The sequence below is a fragment of the Prionailurus viverrinus genome, chromosome A1 (assembly GCF_022837055.1).
Source record: "Prionailurus viverrinus isolate Anna chromosome A1, UM_Priviv_1.0, whole genome shotgun sequence".
Lineage (NCBI taxonomy): Eukaryota > Metazoa > Chordata > Mammalia > Carnivora > Felidae > Prionailurus > Prionailurus viverrinus.
In genome coordinates, this window is record NC_062561.1 from 190,568,513 (window position 1) to 190,590,208 (window position 21,696).

The 21,696-nt window shown below is 38.2% G+C and overlaps 1 long non-coding RNA gene across 1 annotated transcript in view; it reads right to left on the bottom strand.

Moving 5' to 3' along the window:
• Positions 1-21,696, bottom strand: part of LOC125174009 (uncharacterized) — a 315,362-nt gene that overhangs the window by 196,114 nt on the left and 97,552 nt on the right. The window lies entirely within an intron of this gene.

The following is a 21,696-nucleotide window of genomic DNA, read 5'->3' on the forward strand; positions in this document are numbered from 1 at the left end:
TTCAGGGCAAGGGGGGATGGACTCAGGGGCATTTCTTCACCATCTGTTTCAGCCTCCAATGTGTCTTGATAGATGGTTTTTGCTTATTACTCATTACTCACCTCATCTTTCTCCCTGAGCTCCGTTCCTTGAAATATGGTTCTCTCATTTGAATAGCAATGACTAAGTGCATTGGAACTTACTTAAATACATTCTAAAAACATTAAATTGAGAACACACAATCCAGCAATGTACCAATTGCCAAACTCTAGTAAAAGTTGAAGTGATTAAAACAATTTAATGCATGAAACACGCGTTCAGGAAGGCAAAGAGAAAGAGTAAGTTTTTCCAGTGCAACGTCAGCCCGGTGATATTTCGGAAGAAGTGGGTGGAGGCCATTGCCAAGAGAAAGTGAAATAATTGATGAAGACCCAAAGGAAAATGCCCTTGATCTCGAAGTTATTACTTCATTTCATGAAATACCTTAAAAGTCAATGACAGACTATAAAGTCAGAAAGTCAATAGTTTTTCCCCCCCTTGGATACAATTCCAATATGTGCATATAAACATGTCAGGCAGTCCTCTAGAAAAGAAAAAAAACTATAGCTTGGGGTCTGGGTCATGTTTTCAAATAGCCTTATTATTCCTGTTATGAAGTGGACACTCAGGTATTTGGCTCGGGACTTTTATCCACACCCAAGTGATTGGGTGATTTATAACTTGCTATCCACATTCTCATAGCCGTTTGGTCAATTTAAAGGCCTAAAACTGGGCTTGATGTTTACTCTATCAGGAAAAGAAACATGTGCGCATACACACACACACACACACACACACACACACACACACAGAGCAAATTCGTATCATAGATTAACCACTATCTCAAGTGCCTTTGCCCGGGAACCAGATTCTATTTATATCTTCCTCCTTCCCCTTCTTTCCATCCTCCCTTCCTTTCTTTCTCCCTCCCTTCCTCCTTCCCTTTCTCCTTCCCTCTTTCTTCCTTTCTTCTTTGCTTTCATCCTTTTATTTTTCTTTTTTTTCCTTCTCTCCCTGCCCCCCGCCATTCCCTTCTCTTTCTCCACCTCTCTCTTTTTTTGATATCCATAATTGAGGAAAGAAATGATAGACTTCATCTTGCCTTATTCCAACTGATTTCATCCTCTTTTATTTTGGAAATAGTGCTTAACATCTTAAGAGAAAATGCTTCTTGTGTGTTGACTGATCCTGATATTTTCTGCTTCTTGTTAAGCTAGAACAAGCAACCAGAGAGCATCAAGAAGTAGAAAAAAAATAAAATTGAAATCTTGGCATTTCTCCAAACAAAAAAAATCCATTTGTTTGTTCATCAGTAAATAAATATTACTAAGCTCCTCTAATAATAGTCCTGGTTACTCACACATGGGTTATAGCAATGGGCAAGAGAGGGATGATACCTGACTTCACTGAGCTTAGAGTCCCGTTGATCAATATTTACCTTATGAAACAATGCTGTGGATATGGTCTATTACCATCTCAGGCATTTGTTTCTCCATATATATACATATATACATATATACATATATATATATATACATACATACATATATATGTGTATATATATATATATATATATATATATATATATATATCTCACCGTGGGGCCCATGGGAATTAACATTATCTCTAGTTGAAGAGGTAAGCCTTGATTGGCCTAAATCAATTCATATAATCTCATCTGTTGTACATCAAGCTATTGTATCAGGAATGGGCACACAAACAGTTGTTCCAGTCAAACTGAGGACTCTCTTAATGATTAAAGAAAGAGAACTAACTCCCATCTCTCACTGTCCTCACTGCCCTCTACCCCACCCCTGTTGGACATGAATAAGGAAGCAATCAGCTATTTTGTGGCCAATAAGTGGGCCAGACCTATGGGAGTATGGAAAACAAATTGGAGAACAGAAGGAAATCCATTCTTTGGTAATATCAGTAAGCTAGATCAAACCCTACCTGAAACTTCTTGACTTTCAACTACACCCTTTATTTACCAGTTTTAGTTGGATTTTCTATTACTTAGATATGAAAGAATACTAATGTACACAGCAATGTCTTATTTATTCAACAACTTCAAGAAATAAATTTCTCACACAAATGTTTCACCTAACTGAATGAAGCTTGACACATTATATATCAAATCTATTTGACTTAAACTGTTTGGGATGGGATTTATTATAAATTATGTTATACACTTCAGCACCTTAAGAATTATGCTGAATAGAGGATGTGCAAAGTGCTCTTATAATCCTAAATACCTCCTCCATCTTCTTGAAGAACTCCAACACTTCTCAAACTATTAACATGGGTTGGGTCATTGTCCACATGCCAAATTTATCTGAATATTGTCCTTTTTTAAAGGCTGCTTTTTGTAGTTTTACAGTTATAATTCTAGCTTCCAGCTTCCTCTCTTTGTAAAGATTCCCATGCCAGCTTTTAATAACTATTCCCTTCATGTAATTTGTTGCTTATAAATCTGTTGTAAGCCAGGAAACCAAATAGCCAAATCTGTTAGAATTGTGTCTCAAATAAGAGAGAAAGGACACTAATAAATGCCTTGGTGGGTTCAGAGAAGCAAGTCTCCTGTGAACCACAGGTTCTTAATCTTGTGGGAACTCTAGGGTTCCATATAAAAACCTCAGAAGGCCTGCAGAGGGGATAAGGAGTCAATATCGCTGTGGGGTCCTGGAACCCCCAAACCCTGTTTCGTCTCCACTCTTGTCTCCATTTTGTCCATTTTTCCCTATCATAAAACAGATAATTAGTGTTCTGGAAAATACTTTATGTGAAAACAAAGGATTCAATTCTTTAAGAACAAAAATGAAAACTGTTCTTCTTTGCCACTTTAAATAATGGGATACCATTTTACCAGTCTACTTGTTCTTCCCAGGTAAAATATTCTCCACTAGTGATAAACTCTTGGATGTGGAAAATTGTACAGTTCCAATGATCGCAAGAGATACAAGAATTGCAGTCAGTGCCTTATCGACTCCAATGGCTCCATTTAGTTTTACAAATGTTGTTTATTCAAATCCTACTTCAACAAAGTTCATCTTTGCAAGGTCAATATTCTACCATGTTCCATTAAATCTAAGATGGCATCAATTTTAAGATACTCTATTATCATATGTAGCACTAAGAAAGAAAGAACTGCGATTAGACTGTAACTACATAGGCCTTTTATGCATCCCTTCACATGCAACAGCTCTGTGCAGTCTTTGGCCCACTTGTATCTTGCTTTATGCCCCAGAATTTCTCTGACACCACAGTATGGGATGCCTACACTTTGTACTGGCATACCTGCAACAAAAGACTTGGACAAGTCATGCCCTATGGGACCACTGCAACCAACTGCCCACAATATCCTCAGGCAGATGCTGCAGAGCCAAATTTTATAAGGCTCTCCACAAAAGGTCAAAGATGAATTGCTAGTTGCCTACAGTCATGGCCATTCAATAGTACTGACTTGCATTGACATCCCCTCCTTCCCTGTTCACACACTCACTGTTGGCCCCAAATTAAACTACCTGCATGAAGGTGCTACAAACAGTCTCAGGCAGGCCCTATGAATAGTAAGACACATCCCAATTTAAGTTGTGAAAATATTTGCATCTTAGAATCCTGAAATATGGTAATTTATGAGACTAAGATACAAATTTGTTAAGTCAACAAATTGATATCAAAAACAAGCACCTCACTCCAAAATAAATAAATAAATTTAATAAGCCTACAATTTTTTTTTTTTTTTTTTTGCATATGGTTCTGTTTTAGTGCCTACTGCTTTGCATCTCTCATCTATAGCCCTGGGCAATACTCCCTGCTGAGCCCAATAAGGATGCTTTGCTCCTGTAAACTCCTCAGCCAGAGAAGAAAGACTGAATTATGTTTATTTCACTCACTGCAGAAAGGCAGAAAAGTCCATTAGGGACTCTCACAATATTTCTTCAAACCTACTCTTACTGGTTTAATAAATGGCACCTCCATATATCCAGGAGTTCATAGCAGAAACTGGAAATCATCGTTGATAACCTCTTTCCAAGCCATGATACTCAATTCATTAACAAGTTATGTTTAACCTGTCTCCTTAAAATTTCTCAAATCTGTACACTTTATCTTTGCTGTCACCACCTACCTCTCCTATTCTATGCCACCGTTATGTTTTGCCTGGACATTCATTGTATCTGAACTGGTCCCCACTTCCACTGTATCTGCTTAAACCCATTTTCCACACTATTCCTTCCTTCCTTCCCTTCCCTTCCCTTCCCTTCCCTTCCCTTCCCTTCCCCTCCCTTCCATCCATCAATCCATCCATCCATCCATCCATCCTATCCATCCAACCTCCACCCTTTATCAGGTATTTATTGAAAGTCTATGTGCTAGGCACTCTGTTTTAGGGTTTGAGAATTCAATATTATATTAAAAAAATATCATCTTTGTCTTCATGAAATGTAAGTTTGAAAATCAGATTATTTAAAAAAAATCATGAATCTGAACATTTTTTCTCCCTTTCTTTGGTGATATCTAATTGCTCTCCAAATATGGTCCAAAATCCTTAGCAAGCTTTATAAGGTTCCTCAGGATCAGACCTGTAATCTCAAGTCTTGCTATACCTCCCACATTGACTCTCTTCCCACATGCACACATTCTCTGGACTCTAGTTACACTGGCTTTCTATCAGATCCAATGGCACCAAACCCCTTCCTATCTCAGGTCATTATACTTCCTCCTCTCCCCCTGGAATATTCTTCCCTTTCCCTAGTTGACTTTCCCTAGTTAACTCTAATTCCCTTCATTGAGAAAGTCTTCCATGAAAAGTACACTAGGCTGAATCTCACTCTTGAGATTTTACTACATGTGATTGCACTCATTAAATATTTAATAAAAGAATAATTTTTAAAATGTAATGTTATGTTCTTTTTTAGGCGGTAAGCCTATGGATAGCAGGGCCTTGCCCTTTATTGTATTTCCAATGATTAGATCGGGGCTTTTCATATAGAAAATACTCCAAAATACTTGTTAAATGAGTTTTAGGAAGGCCTTCAGGATACTGAAGTAAAAAGAATATCAGACAATGATTCAGGATGCCAAGGATATACCCCTTTATCCTTACCGTTGTGGGCTACATTTCTTTCACTTGCAAAATAAGTGGATGCCTGCAAAGACCTACACTCTTTAGATTTTTGGGGGGCACCTGGGCGGCTCAGTAGGTTAAGTGTCTGACTTCGGCTCAGGTCATGGTCTCACAGTTCGTGAGGTCAAGCCTCACTTTGGACTGTGTGCTGGCAGCTGAGAGCCTGGGGCCTGCTTTGGTTTCTGCGTCTCCCTCTCTCTGCCCCTCTCCCTCTAGTGCTCTGTCTCTTTCTCAAAAATAAACAAACATTAAAAAAAATAAACGCTTTAGATTTTTAAGTTTCAATGTCTGTAACATAGAGGATTTAGCAATTTAAGGATTGAACCTCCAAATTCTGATTTTTCATGGCTACCTGAATTTCAAGCATTCTGGCATATCATAGCCCTCCCCTTAAAATGTACCTGATGTATTTTAGAGAACCCAAATTGAAAATATTTAATGTACAAATAGAGTCTTGCTTTAACTGTGGTGACATGTCAACAAATATATAATCAGTTGAAAAATATACCTGGGCAAATAAAACCAAAGTTTTATGGCAGATTCTGAAAAGTAGCTTGGAAGAAATATAGTACAAAATTTTTAAGATCATCCCTAAGTTATATTATAGAATTCCAAATCATTCGATTTCAGATTTTTTATAACATATTTTCTTTTAATAACTTGAGCTAACAATTTATTGAACAATTGCTATGTTCCACTAAACTATTCTATTCAATATAAATATGGTGACAGTAACTTTGTTTTGTTAGTGTTTCATGATGCATATTTTTACCATCTGTTTATTTGCAACCCAGCTGCAATTTTACATTTAACTTATATCTCCTATAAATGGCATATAGTTAAGGTTTTGCCAAACATTCAATTTTTAAGGAGTGTTTAATTCATTTACCCGGATTGTAATAACTGACACTCACTGGCTTTTCATTTCTCTGTTTCACATACATCCTTTATTTCTTTACTCTGCTTTCCTGCCTCTTTTGGGTTCCTTAAGTGTTTTATTTAATATATTCTCCTCTATTAGCTTTCTAGATATGTATTCTTGTAATTTTTTTAGCAATTATCCTACAAGTTTAAATATGCAACCCTGACTTTAAAAGTCTATGTTAATATTTTAACACCTCCTAAATAACAAAAGAAACATTTCAGCTTTACAACTGTTTTTTACTCTTCTATCCTTTGTGCTATTGTTAACCTATTTTCTTTCTTTCTTTCTTTCTTTCTTTCTTTCTCTTTCTTTCTTTCTTTCTTTCTTCTTTCTTTCTTTCTTTCTTTCTTCTGTGATGTTACAAACTCCACAGGACTGTTTCATTACTGCTTTAGACAGTTAATATCTGTTTACATTCACTCATCTATGTACCCTATCTGGTGTTTTTTTATTTCTTCCTGCTTCCATTAGGGATCATTTTCCTTCAGCTTGAAGAATTTCCTACAGTATTTCTTGGAATGGCTATTTGCTTGAATGGGATTCATTAATTCTCTCATATTCAGTTTGTCTAAAAAGGTCTTTCTTTCTCATACTGTTGAAGAATATTTTTGTTGGGTATAGAGCTACAGATTGGCAATTTTTTACCCCTCTTATTACTTTGATGGTGTGATTTCATTGTCTTCACACTCCAATAATTTATAATTACAAGTTAGTTATTAGTCTTATTGTTTCTTCTTTGGATGTAATGTGTCTTTTTTTTTCTGACTGTTAAGACTTTTTCATTGTCTTTCAATTTTTTTTTTATTTTTTAAAAATTTTTTTTTCAACGTTTATTTATTTTTGGGACAGAGAGAGACAGAGCATGAACGGTGGAGGGGCAGAGAGAGAGGGAAACACAGAATCGGAAACAGGCTCCAGGCTCTGAGCCATCAGCCCAGAGCCTGACGCGGGGCTCGAACTCCCGGACCGTGAGATCGTGACCTGGCTGAAGTCAGACGCTTAACCGACTGCGCCACCCAGGCGCCCCATCATTGTCTTTTAATTTTTAATAGCTTAAATAAAATGTAACTATGGGGTCACCCGGGTGGCTCAGTCGGTTAAGTGTTCGACTTCGGCTCAGATCATGATCTCATGTCTAGTGGGTTTAAGCCCCACATCGGGCTCTGTGCTGACAGCTCAGAGCCTGGAACCTGCTTCGGATTCTGTGTCTCCCTCTCTCTGCCCCTCCCCCCCTCGTGCTGTGTGTGTGTGTGTGTGTGTGTGTGTCTCAAAAATAAATAAATATTTAAAAATTTTTTTTTAAATGTGACTATGTAGTTCATTCTGCTTTTATGTATCGTTGAAGTTTACTGGGCTTCTTGAATCTGTGGGATAATGGTTTTTATAAATTTTAGAAATTCTTGACCATTATCTATTCTAACATTTTCTTCTGTCTCATCTCCTTCTGCAACTCTAACTACAGGTTTTATACTTTTTGATTTTTTTCATATTCCTCTTGCTCATTCTATTCTTTTTTTCTCTTTATGCTTTAATTTGGATATTTTCCACTGACCAGTTGTGAATTTACTAATCATATCCTCTGCCATCCTAGACAGCTGTTTGAATATTTGTGTTTTGTAGTTCTAGGATGTCCACTTGATTCTTTTTCTCTACTATCATTATTAGTTAAAATTCTAAAATTTCTCATGTTTTATCTATTTTGTCAATTTTCCCCACTATTTTCCATAGCATGTTAATTATAATTATTTTCAACTCCTTATACATACACTCCAATACCTACATTTCTGCAGGTCTGTTTCTACCCATTTTTTTTTCTTGATTATTGCTCACATTTTCCTGCTCCTTTTGTGTCCAAGGATTCTATACTGAACATTGACATAAAAGAACCATAGGATCTCCATATAATACTCTCTACCAGTCGGAGTTTCTCCTTTCCTCTGTTACACAGTGAGGAGCTGATCATTATAATCCCATCAAGGATTGGTTGAGTTGTAATTGGATTTCAGTTTTAGTAAGATTTACTCCATCCTTGTTCTTAAGCATGGCCCTGACAAGCTTTTGATTGTCTCAATTTCCTCAACTTTTAAAGTGTAACCTTTGCATATTTTGAATTTAGTTCTTTAGCCCCAGACTTTATGCAAGTTAAATATTTGGCAAATGTCTTGAGGAGGAGATTGGTTGTGTATTTAGGCTCCATCACTCTACTTGGACTTTTTTCTCTAAACACTTAGTGGTGACCAATTCATTCTGGAACTCTTTTGATTTTAATACTTAAACGTTCACATTTTGGGAGCCCCCTGAGTCCCAGATAAACTAAGACAACAGGCCACACTTACACATACTGCAAGAGTGTGGGAATTTCCACTTTTCCTTTCTCACCCAGGCACTCCTGGGTCTCCTAAACCCTCTTAGAACTCAGCAAAGTTCCCTTATGTTTGGGACTCTTCTATTTTCCAGTTTATCATGCCAGCTCTAGACTGCCAAAACCTCTGCTGATTTATCTTTCCTCCATAAAATCCCTCAATTTGGTTAAAGTCCAATCCTGAGGCCAATCCTAGAATTTGCAAATGTCTCCAATTAAGAAAACTACCAGAGACCATTCAATTTCCTATTTAGGGATCTTCCTTCTCTGAAACTTTAGTTTAGTTCCCATTACTTTGTTCCTATAGCTCTCTTTTGTTTTTAAAAGTTTATTTTTGTAATTTATCATTTTTCCTGGTTATTACAATGGAAGTATTTGCCTGCCATACCCTATTATGGCCAACCTTGAAGCAGGAATCCATAGATTATGCCTCTTAATATGTAAACTTGTGGTGCTGTTATTATCTCTGCTTTATAAACAGATCAGGGAAGTTAAATGACTTTCACAGGTTCATATAGCTTGTAAGAGTCTATCCAGAATACAAACTAAGACTGCAAAGCTCCAGTGTTTTTATTCTATAAATTACAATAATACCATTTTAAAAACTAGGAAACTGAGGTTTAAAAAACTTAAACTTATTTTCCCAAGGCCTCAGAGAAAGTTTGAGACAGAGCCAGGATTAAACCTCAGAGCACCTGACTCTTGGTCCAGAGCTCATTTCAGAGCCACATAAGAGGACATCGAGACATAAAGAAACTGGTACTGTTCTAGATATAGGTATTATACAAAGGAAAAATACATGCAGTGAAATTCATACATCATTAATTTCCATCTTTTATGTGCAGAACTTCACTCATTTATACTGTGTACACACTGTCACATTTTATCCAAGGGTTGATATCACCTAAAAATAACTTCAACAAAAATTCTGTTAAAAATGTATGTTTTTTTTTTTGAGAAATGTCAATAAATAAAATATAGTTTTCAAATACGCTAGCTGCAATGGCTTTTTAACAAGTTGAGTTGCTTTTCCTCACAAAAAAACACAGGGGAGGTGGAGCTCTTCTAAAGGGAAGTTACTAAGAATGCTGATTTGAAATCGTGGTAGGAAGTAGGGGAGAATCTAAAGGTATTCTTTAAGAGTCTTATTTCTTTCAATTAGGCCTGTCTGGTTCCTTTCCTGAGAGTCTCTTTCTCCCTCCAATAAAAGAAATATCACCATAGTGACTGAGGAAATGACTCCCTTTTTGTGGAGGTAGAGAAAGACGATGTCAGAATGATGGAATTTAAATAAGAACAGAAAATAGTCACTTGCTTCCAAACATCTCTCCTGTTTTGGCTTGTTATGTTCTCTGAAGAGTCCACTATTAGGGCTTCTCCTTTAGACTAATGCCCGATATTGGTAAAGTTCCTGTTTAAATGGAAATATTTCCTAGAGTGTGTACATGAATAGGAATTTACTACACAGCATAAGGTAAGTTAAGGAGTCCTAGGGAGGAGATCCTGATGAACCAAAGGACAGTGCTGCCAACCAAGGCAATATTAGGATCCTAAAGAGCAAGGGTAACTGATTCTTCCTCCCACTCCTTCCCAGCATCCATTGCCCTAGTGTGATCCCCAGAGAAACCCTTAGCCTCAGATAACTCCTCTATATGATTTATAGTCCATATACCCAGGAATTGCAGGAGTATCTCACAATAGTTGTTTAGATTAGCCATAACCATGCACTGTGTTAGGAACTCAAGGCTGGGATATGATAAGGCCACCTCGTTAGTGATACAAATTCACATTTGGCCATCTATTCATTTCTTCAACAAGTTTCTATGGAATACCAATCACATGGCAGGCATTGCTTTAGGGACTTAGAATATAGTGATGAAAATGACAGGCATGAGTAATTTCCAGAAGTTCCAATAACTAGGAATGGTAGAGAATTACATGTTGGCCAGAAAAAAAAATACATATAAACAAACAAAATATTATAAACAAAACAAACATATCTACTAGCATCCAATCTGTCACAGATACTCTCTGAATTCTAAGATATCCTCAGACCATATCTAAAATCTCAGCAGAGAAGTGAACAGTGCAGAGCACCTGGGTGGCTCAGTTGGTTAAGCATCAGACTCTTAATTTTGGCTCAGGTCATGATCTCATGGTTTGTGAGTTTGAGCCCCGCATCGGGCTCTGTGCTGACAGCATAGAGCCTGCTTGGGATTCTGTCTCCCTCTCTCTTTGCCCCTCCCCTGCTTGTTCTCTATCTCTCTCTCAAAATAAAAAGTAAAATAAACTTTAAAAAAGTGAACAGCACCTTGCCTGCCTAAGGAAGGAAGACTATTAGCATTCATCCAAATCAGTGTGTTAAAATGTCCCTGTTTCTCCAAGGAAGCCCCAACTACCTCAGCAGCTGTATTCAGACAGCAAAAACCTGGCTGCCTAATCATAGGTGTGTGCCATTCAGTCTCTATCTTAACATGGTTCCATAACATGGTTCCAATGCAGTTCTCATTAGTAAGTAAAAAGAAAAGGGTGGGGGGACAATACACAGGGATGAGGAAGTTGCAGGCGTTCTAGAGAAGAAAGATAATGTAAGCAACTGAGGCAGAACAGTGTGTAGTACTTAATGAATTATTGGGCATTCAGAAGCCGCTGTGACCTGTGAGAAAATTCACCAAATTTCTAATCTTCAGAGATATGCAATATACTGACTTCCTTTCACAACAAATCTGTAAAAGTCAAGACGTTCTCCAAACTCATAACAGAAGGGACCCTTCCTCCTTGCTGGTTACTTCTCATGAGAACTAACCAGTCACCATTAGAGATCAGCTCCAACATGTCCTTCCACATTACTATGACCACTAGGAGGTGCTGAATTTAATTTTCTTCTGTCCTTGGGCCTTCTGAGTGTGCATCTCCATTTGTGTAGAGCGACTGAGTGGTAAATATCAAGTCCTTGACTTTCTCAGACCTATGGGGCTAGTGTAGAAAAAATAAAAGGGCTCTCAATAGTTTTATGCTCCTTTCTTAAGCTGACCGTTCTTTTCTGTTTGGAGTTCTATTGCCTGGTGTACAGAGAAGTAATAAAACATGGCAGAGCACAGTACAAGGTTAAGATATCATACATCCACATTGGTGTGTAGTTTGAAATGGTTCCATGAGACTCAGAATTAGCCTCAAACTTCAAACCTGAGTTCCCTGCTCTTTTGCTGCAGCTTAAATTATCACCCTCGCATTTTGTAAACAGACTCAATTTTCCCTAGGAATATACACAAAGTGTGGCAGTTTATACTACAGTGCCCAGCATCAAACTGCTTCAGTTAAAGTCCTAGCTTAAGAATTTACTATGTGTGTGATCTTGGGGAAATCACTTCCCATAGTATGTCTCAGTTTCTTCATCTATAAAATGGAAACCAGTAATAATCCCTATCGCATACAATTGCTTTAAAGATTAAATGGGAATGAGCTTTAAAACTCTTTTCACAGAGCCTAGCAAATAGTAAATACTAAGGCATGTTTGTGGCTATATTTATATATGTACCTATGCATATACAGAGCTATATTCTGCATAAGTGAAGCTCAAGAATTTTGATCAAGAACTTGAGTCATACACATACACACAAGTATGTGTGCATATATGTGCATGTGTGTAGGAATAGAAACATACATATATTTTTTTTAACTCAAGTACTCAATTTCATTCCTTACCCAACATTATGAGACATGTTTACCATGCCTCACCACTATGCACCAAGCACAGCATGGCCCTAGGGAAAGTTAAACCACTGGCATCTCAGTCAAGGAAAGCCAGGTGAACTTGGATGGAACAAGTTTATGAATTTCTCTTCTGCTTCTAAATCTCTGAGTCTTTTGCCTGTTGGGTTATCCCTTATTTTATCTAATTTATTTAATTTGCCCCTACCTGGGGCATTTCTTTCTTTCTTCCAGAACTTGTTGTGGTATCACCTTTAATGATAACACATTCTTTCCTGCTGATTCTCCATATACCCTCTCTATATGTAGCATCCAATCATACATTCCTATTAATAACCCTCCCACAAGTCCATTGGGATCCTGTGTCTGCTAAGTCTCTGGAAAAATGGACCCCAGTGGGCTCTCAGCTTTGCCCGAGCTCTGTTCTCCTCCACATTCCTTTTGCTTCCTCCCTTGGTGTTCTTCCCACAGTATCCCAGGCCTCTCTCCATGTGTACATCTGTCATCAACTTTTTTGGTCTTACAATTGTTCTGTCTTCCCAGTAAACTTGTGGCTCATTATAAAATTAGCATTTACTAAACCCACAAGCATGAATGTCCATGTGAACACCCACATATTCATACACACACAGAACTTTATTTTAGAAGCCAACTGGATACAGAATACTTTAAGCAAGGAAAGAATCACAAACTGTTTGTTTCTTCTTTGTGTGCTGTAAGATCCACACATAGGTGAAGCCAAATCAGAAAGTGGTGACTTTAACATTCACTTTGATCATAGACTCCTTTAAGAATATTATGAAATTCATGAACCCTTGTCTTCAGAAAAATGCACATATGTGTGAGACTTTGTATATAATTTCAGTGGAGGTGGGTGAGTTTAGGTCTCATATGTCTTTGGACCCCAGATTAATAATCTCTGCTATAAAAGGATGCATTAGGTGCTATAGCAAATAAATAATAAATAAATAAATAAATAATAGTGCCATTTATTGAGTCACCACTATATAATGCAAGTTTCTGATTTTCTCAATACCCCTGCAAGTTAACTATTACTGTTTCCATCTTGTAAATAAAGAAACTAGGGCTCAAAGAAATCAAACAATCGATGTAAAGCAATTTATCTGACAAATAACAGACCTGGAATTGGTCTAATGCCTGGCCTTTCCTCCTGGTCCATTCTGCTCTCTGGTGTTTGGCCCTCATACAGGCTTCAAGTTGGCACTATCAGCTATCCAAGCCCACTGTGTACTGAGTGGCATCACAGTGAGGTCTCTGAGCTTTTATAGGGTTGATTCAAATTACAAGTCTTAGTTTAATGCCATGAGGATGACTAAAATTAGCTGCAGATGGTTCCATACTAGCTGTAGTCATTAGCTCTGACATGCCACTCAGATCAGGGTTGTATGTTGTCTCCAGAGCATCTTAGACAATGCAATTCCCATGCATCGAACCCTCCACATAATTTACGCAGGAACAGCCTTGCATCTTGGTTTGAGTTTTCCATAGACTTGTCTCAATAGAGTTGGGAGGCTTTGATGCAGTGCTTAATTTTCAATGCCTATTGTCTTTTTAAAAAAGAGCACGCCAAATGTAGCCCGACACGCCTTTGAAGTTGTCATCATGTCAGCATTCTGACATGTAATGACCATAGGATTTGCCTTCTAATTTTAACTATTTCTACTTGAGGAAGGAAATTTACACAGTGGGAAAATATGTTGCCCTTTGCTTTGTTTCCTTTTCTTCTGGGGGAGAGTTATTCATGTGTGTCTTGAATACAATAAGAAATAGCACACGCTACTATCAGGATGTTCTCGGAAACATTATTTTGAGCTTTTATTCTCATAGCTGGATTCCACTGTAATTCTCACGTGGCAGGAGTAAACTATTAATAGGATTCCAACTTTTTTTTTAACCAGTAGACCCCGGAGAAGTCTCCTTTGCCATGTGAGTGAAGGGCAGATTGGATCTTGACGTGACACATCGATTTAGTTTCCAAAACAGTAACTTTACTAAATAAATCATTTCAGCGCTTGATTGTTATTTATACATGCAAATCTGGTTTTCATTTGTTGGAACCGGACAGGAGGAAAGCTAATAATCTCATCAAAAACTGAATATTTTCCATTTTGGAAATGGCACAAAGTTCATAATCACATGACCTGAACTCTGCCACAGGCGGGTAAATCAAACACCTCCCTAGTATGTCCTACAGACACGCAGAACTGAGATAGGAGGACTCTGGGGGAGTTTGCAAGCCAGAGCCTCAACTGAGGCCAATGACTATTTGGCCTTCCTCCTAGCATCACATTATTTGTCTCCAGGGGTGATATCCTGAGAGTAAGAAAGTGGGCAAAGGTGAGAAGAAAAACAGATAATTTAAACTCTTGAGCATTTAGTTAATAGCATGAGCTTCAAAATAAATTAAAGGAATTGAATTTGTAAATTGGGTTCCTCTCACAGTAAAAAATCTGATTATATCTGGAAAAGGTTCCAACTTCATAAGCAGGGATATAAAGGCTCTGGGAAGAGACGTCTATCTTCAATAGTTCCCACACTGTCATGAAAGTCCACCAATAATCCCTTGTTGTAAGCATTGCCCTCTTTTTGATAATTCTCTATGAATGTGCAAATAAAACACCCAGTTCCACACACCTTGGGTGGGTTCTCTGTCCATTTCATTCCCTTTGATTCGCCTTATCTTAATTTTGGTGGGAAGGAGGTCTTCTAATAATGCATCATTTGTGCTATGAGGAAGCAAGAGAGAAAAGTTCATGAGTTTATTGGTACCAGTTGTTACTCAGATACTCTGAAGGTCCAGAGCAAATGAGGCTTGTTGGCTCCAAGAACAAAGATACTAATCTGAAATGGGACTGTCTCTATGACAAAGGGTACTGGGACATGGTTGGGAACCTGGGAGAGTGTAAAAAGGATGGAGAGATAGAGAGAGAACAAAGGAAAACATCAAAGGGCCCATGAAGGGCAACTTGAAAAAAGTAGAAAAGTTACTTTTGCACCCTTCTCTGAATTCCAAGTGTATGTGTCATTGACTATAAGTAATATCTTTGTATCTTTCCTGTTGGTGGACCTACCCTACATGCCTTCCAGCTGTTACAGGGTGTGAAAGCACTGTTACTTATTGTAGTATGTGGCTTCTCTTCCCAGACAGTTCTCATCTCATGGGTGAAAGCTCAGAAAAGAGAGAAAAAAAGAAAAGCCATAAAGAGGGGTGTGAAGGAAGCAGACATTCCTTGTCTAACTCAAACTTTGGCCCAAGGCTGGCCTCATTTAGAAATCTGAGCAAAGATCCTTCTTTTCCAAAACAGAAGAATAATTTTCTCTCCTCTTGGAGAAGTCTTTGGTGGGTTGATTCCAGGATTTTGGGGGAAATTTCCACCTTTAGAAAACCCATTAGATATCAGACTATAATTGTAGTTTCCAGGTGGTCACAAATCCAGATTTGTGAGGAGATGGTTACATGGCCCCTGCATGGAGAGCTTTTGGTTTTTATAGGGAACTGAAGTAGGCAGGGTAGCTTTTGTATGAATACCAAAGATGGTGGATGCTTGGGGACCCCTTTGGCAGTGAGATTTGGGACTTCAGAGCAGTGTCCTCTCATCTTCCTTGCATTTGTGTGTATGTGTGTGTGTGTGTGTGTGTGTGTGTTTGCTTGATTTTATATTGCTACTTTCAGTTTAATTTGTTCCAGTTCTAAGAGGATTATGCTTTTAGTACCATCCTTGTGATGATTAATGTGTACTAATTGTTCTACCTTTGAATCAGGACTCTTTGGAGCTGTCTAGGCAAAATCTCCCTTTTGTAGGAGGCAGGGCTGATGAGCAGGAATCCCAGGGGGACCTCTGCACTGCTTCAGGTTGATGTAAGGAGAGAGATTAAACAAAGTGCGGAAAGTAGCTTCCTTTTTGATTGTGCCCCAATGGAAATCGTGTTGTCCCACACATTGTATTAACTATTCTGGTGGCTTAAAAAATAGAATCAGTCTGAGCAGTTAAAGAGGCCCTAATGAGAACTTTTACAGCTATGGGGCTTGCTTTTGTCATATTACAGAAAGTAAGGCTGTGATTTGTCACTAATTTTCATTCCTGTTGCCTGGCTCAGCCAAGAGACTGGTGGCCTAATGAGCAATGTAAATCAAATCTTCTCTGCCCATGCAGTCTCAGGTGGGTGAGGACAATGAAGGCGCGAGAAGGAAAAGACCCGAGGAACGATGACAGTGGAGGAATAAGGCAGTGTGAGATGTCCCTTGCTAGGGATAAATCTGGAGATCAATTTCTTTCAAGCTTTTGTTCAAGCTTCATATCCCTATAGACATTAGGTAGAAAATAGCTTGAATTTTTAGAAGGCATATTTAAATTTACTTCAAAGATCTTTAAGTGTCATTCCACAAACATTTCCTAAATTTGCTCCCAACATTCATGTAAACTGCTACCATTGAAGAAAAGGAAGAAAAGGAAGAAGAAAGGAAGATTAGGGGAAAGAAAGGAAGAAAGGAAAAACTGAGCAACTTTACAATTTCATAAGGTTTTCTTTTAACAGAATAATTACAATTTTAGTTGTCACTCAGACAGGTTGAATGACATATTCTAGCCAGGTTTTTGAAGCTGGCAGCATGTCAGGAATACCTCAGGAACTTTGTGAAAGGTAAAGGTCCCTGGGCTCCAAACCCATCCCCCATTTCCTACCCATTCTCAGCTTCCAATACAGGCATAGTGTAGGGCTCGGGAATTTTTTAATTTACTTTTATCTTTTAAAGGGCCCTAGGTAATTTCTAATAAAAATTAGTGACAAATCACAGCCTTGCTTTCTGTAATATGACAAAAGCAAGCCTCATAGCTGTAAAGGTTCTCATTAAGGCCTCTTTAACTGCTCAGACTGATTTTGTTTTTTAAGCCACCAGAATAGTTAATACAATGTGTGGGACAACATGATTTCCAAGTTGTAGATAAACAGAGAAAAGGTTGAAGCATCTTTAAATACATTCAGCTCAATGAGTGGGTTCTAGGGCCTTCTGCCATGTGTCTGTGTTGGCCTCGGTAGCAGATATAAAAGAAGCAGAAAAGATGTTGACAAGGTCTTCCTGTATGTCTCTCTTCACAATCAAGGAAAAATATTTCCAAAATATTCCCATGGAAATCATGGACGTTGTGGAAGAAGTAAAGAATATCTCAGATGTATCTGTGGTTCTCCGAATTTAGATATTTTAATTGTGGGGGGAATGTCATTCACAAGATGAAACTAGATTCATTGTTTATTGATTTGCAAGGAAAACTAGGGGCCTATGAATTTAATATGGCAAAGACAGGGGTCAGAAACAAGGGTGACCAAATTGTCCTGGTTTTCCTGGAACTTCCTCTGTTTTAAAATGAAAAACTGTGGCTATCTTGGTTTTAAAACTGAAAGTGTCACATCTTGGGAAGTCCCTCAGTCCAAAGTAAATCAAGACAGTTGGTTACCCTACACAAGACCATCCAGATCAACATGGTCAAAAATGGGTCTTTTCTATGACACAACCAGTGAATTCACACTAACAATTGTCTGTGTGACTTTTTGCCTGGATTAGTTGACTGTGGTTTTGATTCTACTGACTGATCAGCACAGAACAAATGGTCAAATACTTTGAGAAGAACTCACTGAAGAGTGTCAGAAGCCCTAGGCAAGAGCTCTGATGTTGCCTCTTCTTGCTGTATGATCTCAAGGATGATTGGTGGGCTTAAATTCCATCCTTTGATACAACATCCATACCAACACGTAAGCATGGACATTGAAATTCTATAATATACATGGAAGCACATTATAATCTTTAAAGCTTCCTACAAATGATTAATTGGACACAGATCATAAAGACAGAACCAGAGCAGAAGGAGAATGCTCTCACTGGAACAGACTACTGGAGCACAAGGAACACCATTTGTAAGTTAAATAGATCAGGACTGCAGGCCCAGGATAAAACAAATAGCAAGGTTTCCTTAAACACATTCCTGAAGCTGGCATCCTCCTTGGTTTAAAAAGTCCTACTTTTGTCAGGTGGCTCTGGGTCCAGCCTGAGGGGACAAATCACAATTGGACTAAGCCAACCATGGAATCCCTATTACTCTTTCCTAGAGACTGATGTAGTTATTTCATGTTATCTGTAGCCAGTGAAACACAGGAATAGACTGCTGCTTGGGGCAAGTTTGCCTTGCCCAATAAAAGAGATAGTAGAGCAAGTGGAAGCCCTCCTTTCCTCACCTTCTTGCTTTGGAAGTGAGAATGCAGTGATGACTGTGGTCACCATCTTGAACAAAGAAGAGAGACAATGCTGAGCATCACATCACTGAGGGGTAGAAAGAGCCTGGGTCCTTGAGAACATGGTTAGGCAGTTGACCCTGATTGTCTCTAGATTTATTGCTAGGTGAGATAATAAATATCCTAATCTTTAAAGCACAGCTACTCAAAATGTCAATCATAAAATAGTGCCAATGGTCCAAATATGGACAATTTATTACTGATTCATGCTAAATGCAGAATTTGGGAGCATTTATAAATTTCGCAGCAGTTTGATGGAGTAATTTTATGTCTATTGAATCTAAACAAAATAATTTTGAACATAAGTATCTTCTTATTTCATTTTCTGTTAATTCATTTTATCACATTTTACAAAAGTATCAATCCATGATATACTGGAAATTAGAGGGGAAAAAAATGAACTAGTTGTTTGTCCCAGATAGTTTGAGAAGCATTGCTTGAAGCCAGTTTTCTGCAAACTCTGAGAGCCACTTTAGCCCAATGCCTTCTTTTATATATAAAGTTTTATTGGAACACAGCCACACCTTTGTTTTCATATTATCTATAGATATATTTATCCTATAATGGCAGAGCTAGTCAATCCTGACAGACATCTTATAGCCTACAGAGTTTAAAATATTTACTATCTGGCTCTTTACAGAAAGAGTTTGCAAATCCTTGAGTTAACCATTCTCAGGTATACATTCTCTTACTTTCAGTTGAAGTAATTCTAACTTACATATTCAGTTGACCTTGAACAATATGGGGTTATCGTGCTGATCCCCCACAAGGTCAAAAAAATCTGGGTATAACTTTTGATTCCCCCCAAACTTTACTAACAGCCTACTGTGAACCGGAACCCTTATCAGGAACAGAAATACTTGATTAAGATGTAGTTTGTATATGTATTGCATACTGTATTCTTACTCTAAAGCTAGCTAGAGAAAAGAACATTTTATTAAGAAAATCATAAGGAAGAGAAAACATTTATAGTACTGTACTGTATTTATTGAAAAAAATATTCGCATGTAAGTGAACTCATGCAGTTCAAATCCATATTGTTTGTCAACCATAGTAAATTAACTTCTCTAGGTCCCATTGTGCTCATCAATAAAATGGGATGAAAGATCACATTGGTTTGTTGAGAGTATTGAATAAAATAATACATACAAGGTTCTCAGGAACGTTATATGTTATACGTGAGTATGTTATAGTAAGCATATAACATGTAAAAAGTTCTCTTGTTTCCCTGCAATCACCCTTTGATTAAGAGGCTACTGTGTCAAAGGTCAAGAGTTTCTATACACAAATCATGGGATATAGTAGCTCACTGATATTGCGTTATCATTCACTGCAGTCGGTTGGGAAAACTTCATCAACAGCTAGGAAGTTTGACCCAGTGGTTAAGAATAACACATGGACAATAACCATTGACTAGATTTTAGGGATAAAGTACAAGTCGTTTTAGTATTGCCTGGTTCAAGGTTCTTAGGACTTAACGTAATAAAAAAAAAAAACCCTTCTAAGCAAAGAGGAAAATGGGCTGAGAACTCCACTTTTACTTTTTAATATTTAATGGAGGATGATTCCCTGTGTTCCCATGTGCTGTATTTCAAGGCTGCACATTCTTGAACTGTTACTGGTAACAGGAAACTAATGTGATTTTTTTTTCTTTTTAGGAAAGCTAACAATGATTTCAGAAGTGTGTGTTTGTTATCAGATTTAGGGCACTTGTCACATTTTGGCCTAAAGGCAAGCCAAGGGAGGGTTTGAAAAAATATCCAAGAAACGTCTTCATTGCTCTTTCTCTCTTCTAATTAAAATGCAGTTCGTCTTACAGATTCCAGAGCATTTTGGATTTGTGGTTGCAAGCATGAGGTCATTTTTCCTGCCTATATGACCACAGTACATTTTTAAAGTCTTTAGTGTTTGGTAACAACAGACAAATAACTGTGGAAACCTGAGAGCTGAGCTCAAGTTCTTTGCAGAGTGTTCCCATCACTCCTCTGCATGGGGTAAAAACGAGTCCACCTCACTGGGCCAGTGCCAGGATCCCTGGACCCTGCACTGTGAGGCTAAAGTATTGCTCCCATGCCAAAGAGGCCAGCCAACTAGGCAATACAAAGGTGAAGAACATGGCTCTGGGGGCACTCAGGCCAGAGCCTGCATTCTGGTCTGTCAACCTTGCCAGCGATATCGAGCAAGTGATTTTAACCTCTGTGAGTTTCTTCTTCCTCAACTGTGAAAAGAGTAACTTCATAGGGTGGTTGTGAAGATGAAATAAGAATAAATATAAAATGTTTGGCACAGTCCCTGGGATGTAGAAGAGCGTAGTGAACATATCTGGCTCTCCTTTTCTTTATTTCTAGCTATTCATCCTTTTTTCAAAACTCGGCGCAAGAACCTTAAGGGAAGCTGGTACTATCCCCCAAGTTTCAGACAGGGTTCTGGTTTGACTAACTAATCATTATAACTGGACGCCAGCGATTGGATCAGAGCCCCAGACTTCTGAAACATAGCCAATCAGTGCATGTCTTTATTCGAAGGAAAAGCATATGACCCATGTTGGTCCAATAAGACTGGTCAGAAAAGACATTTTTCCCTCCCTTGCTGGATGTGAGTAGGGAAGCCCCTAAACGTCAGCTATTGCAGTCATCTTGTGACCACAAAGGAGGCCAGTCTCAGAAAGCCGAGATACAGAGTAGGTACAACCAAGAACATGAGGGCTGGAGCTCTGATTGCATCATCCAACCCCTCCTTTCTTTGGATTTCCTGTTATATGATGTAATAATTTCTTGTCATTACACCACTTTGAGTCAGACTTTGGTTACATGCAGTAAAATCATCTAACTGATAAGAATTCAGTAAGTATTGGCTATTATCTGTCAGATCGTGCCCAGTAAACTACCCTTCTGTGGATCCCAAGAGACTTGGGAAAGAATTAGAGAATAACACAAATTTATGACATCTCTATATTGAGCAACTAATGTTAAGTTTGGCATTTCATATGCACACACTGTCTTTTTGGACCCTCCCAATAACTTTATGAAATTGTTATATTACTATGAGTAAACTGAGGCACAGAGAGCTCACGTGACTTTCCTGGGCTGAACAGCTAACATTTAGCAAAGTAAAGAAAACCCAGGTCTGTCTGGATCCATAGACTGTGCTTCGGCCACGACTCCTCTCCTGCTGCTTCCTGTGCTGCCTCCCTTTGCCAAGATCTTTGTTCCTCTGTTGCAAAATCACCCTCTTTCCCAGAACGAA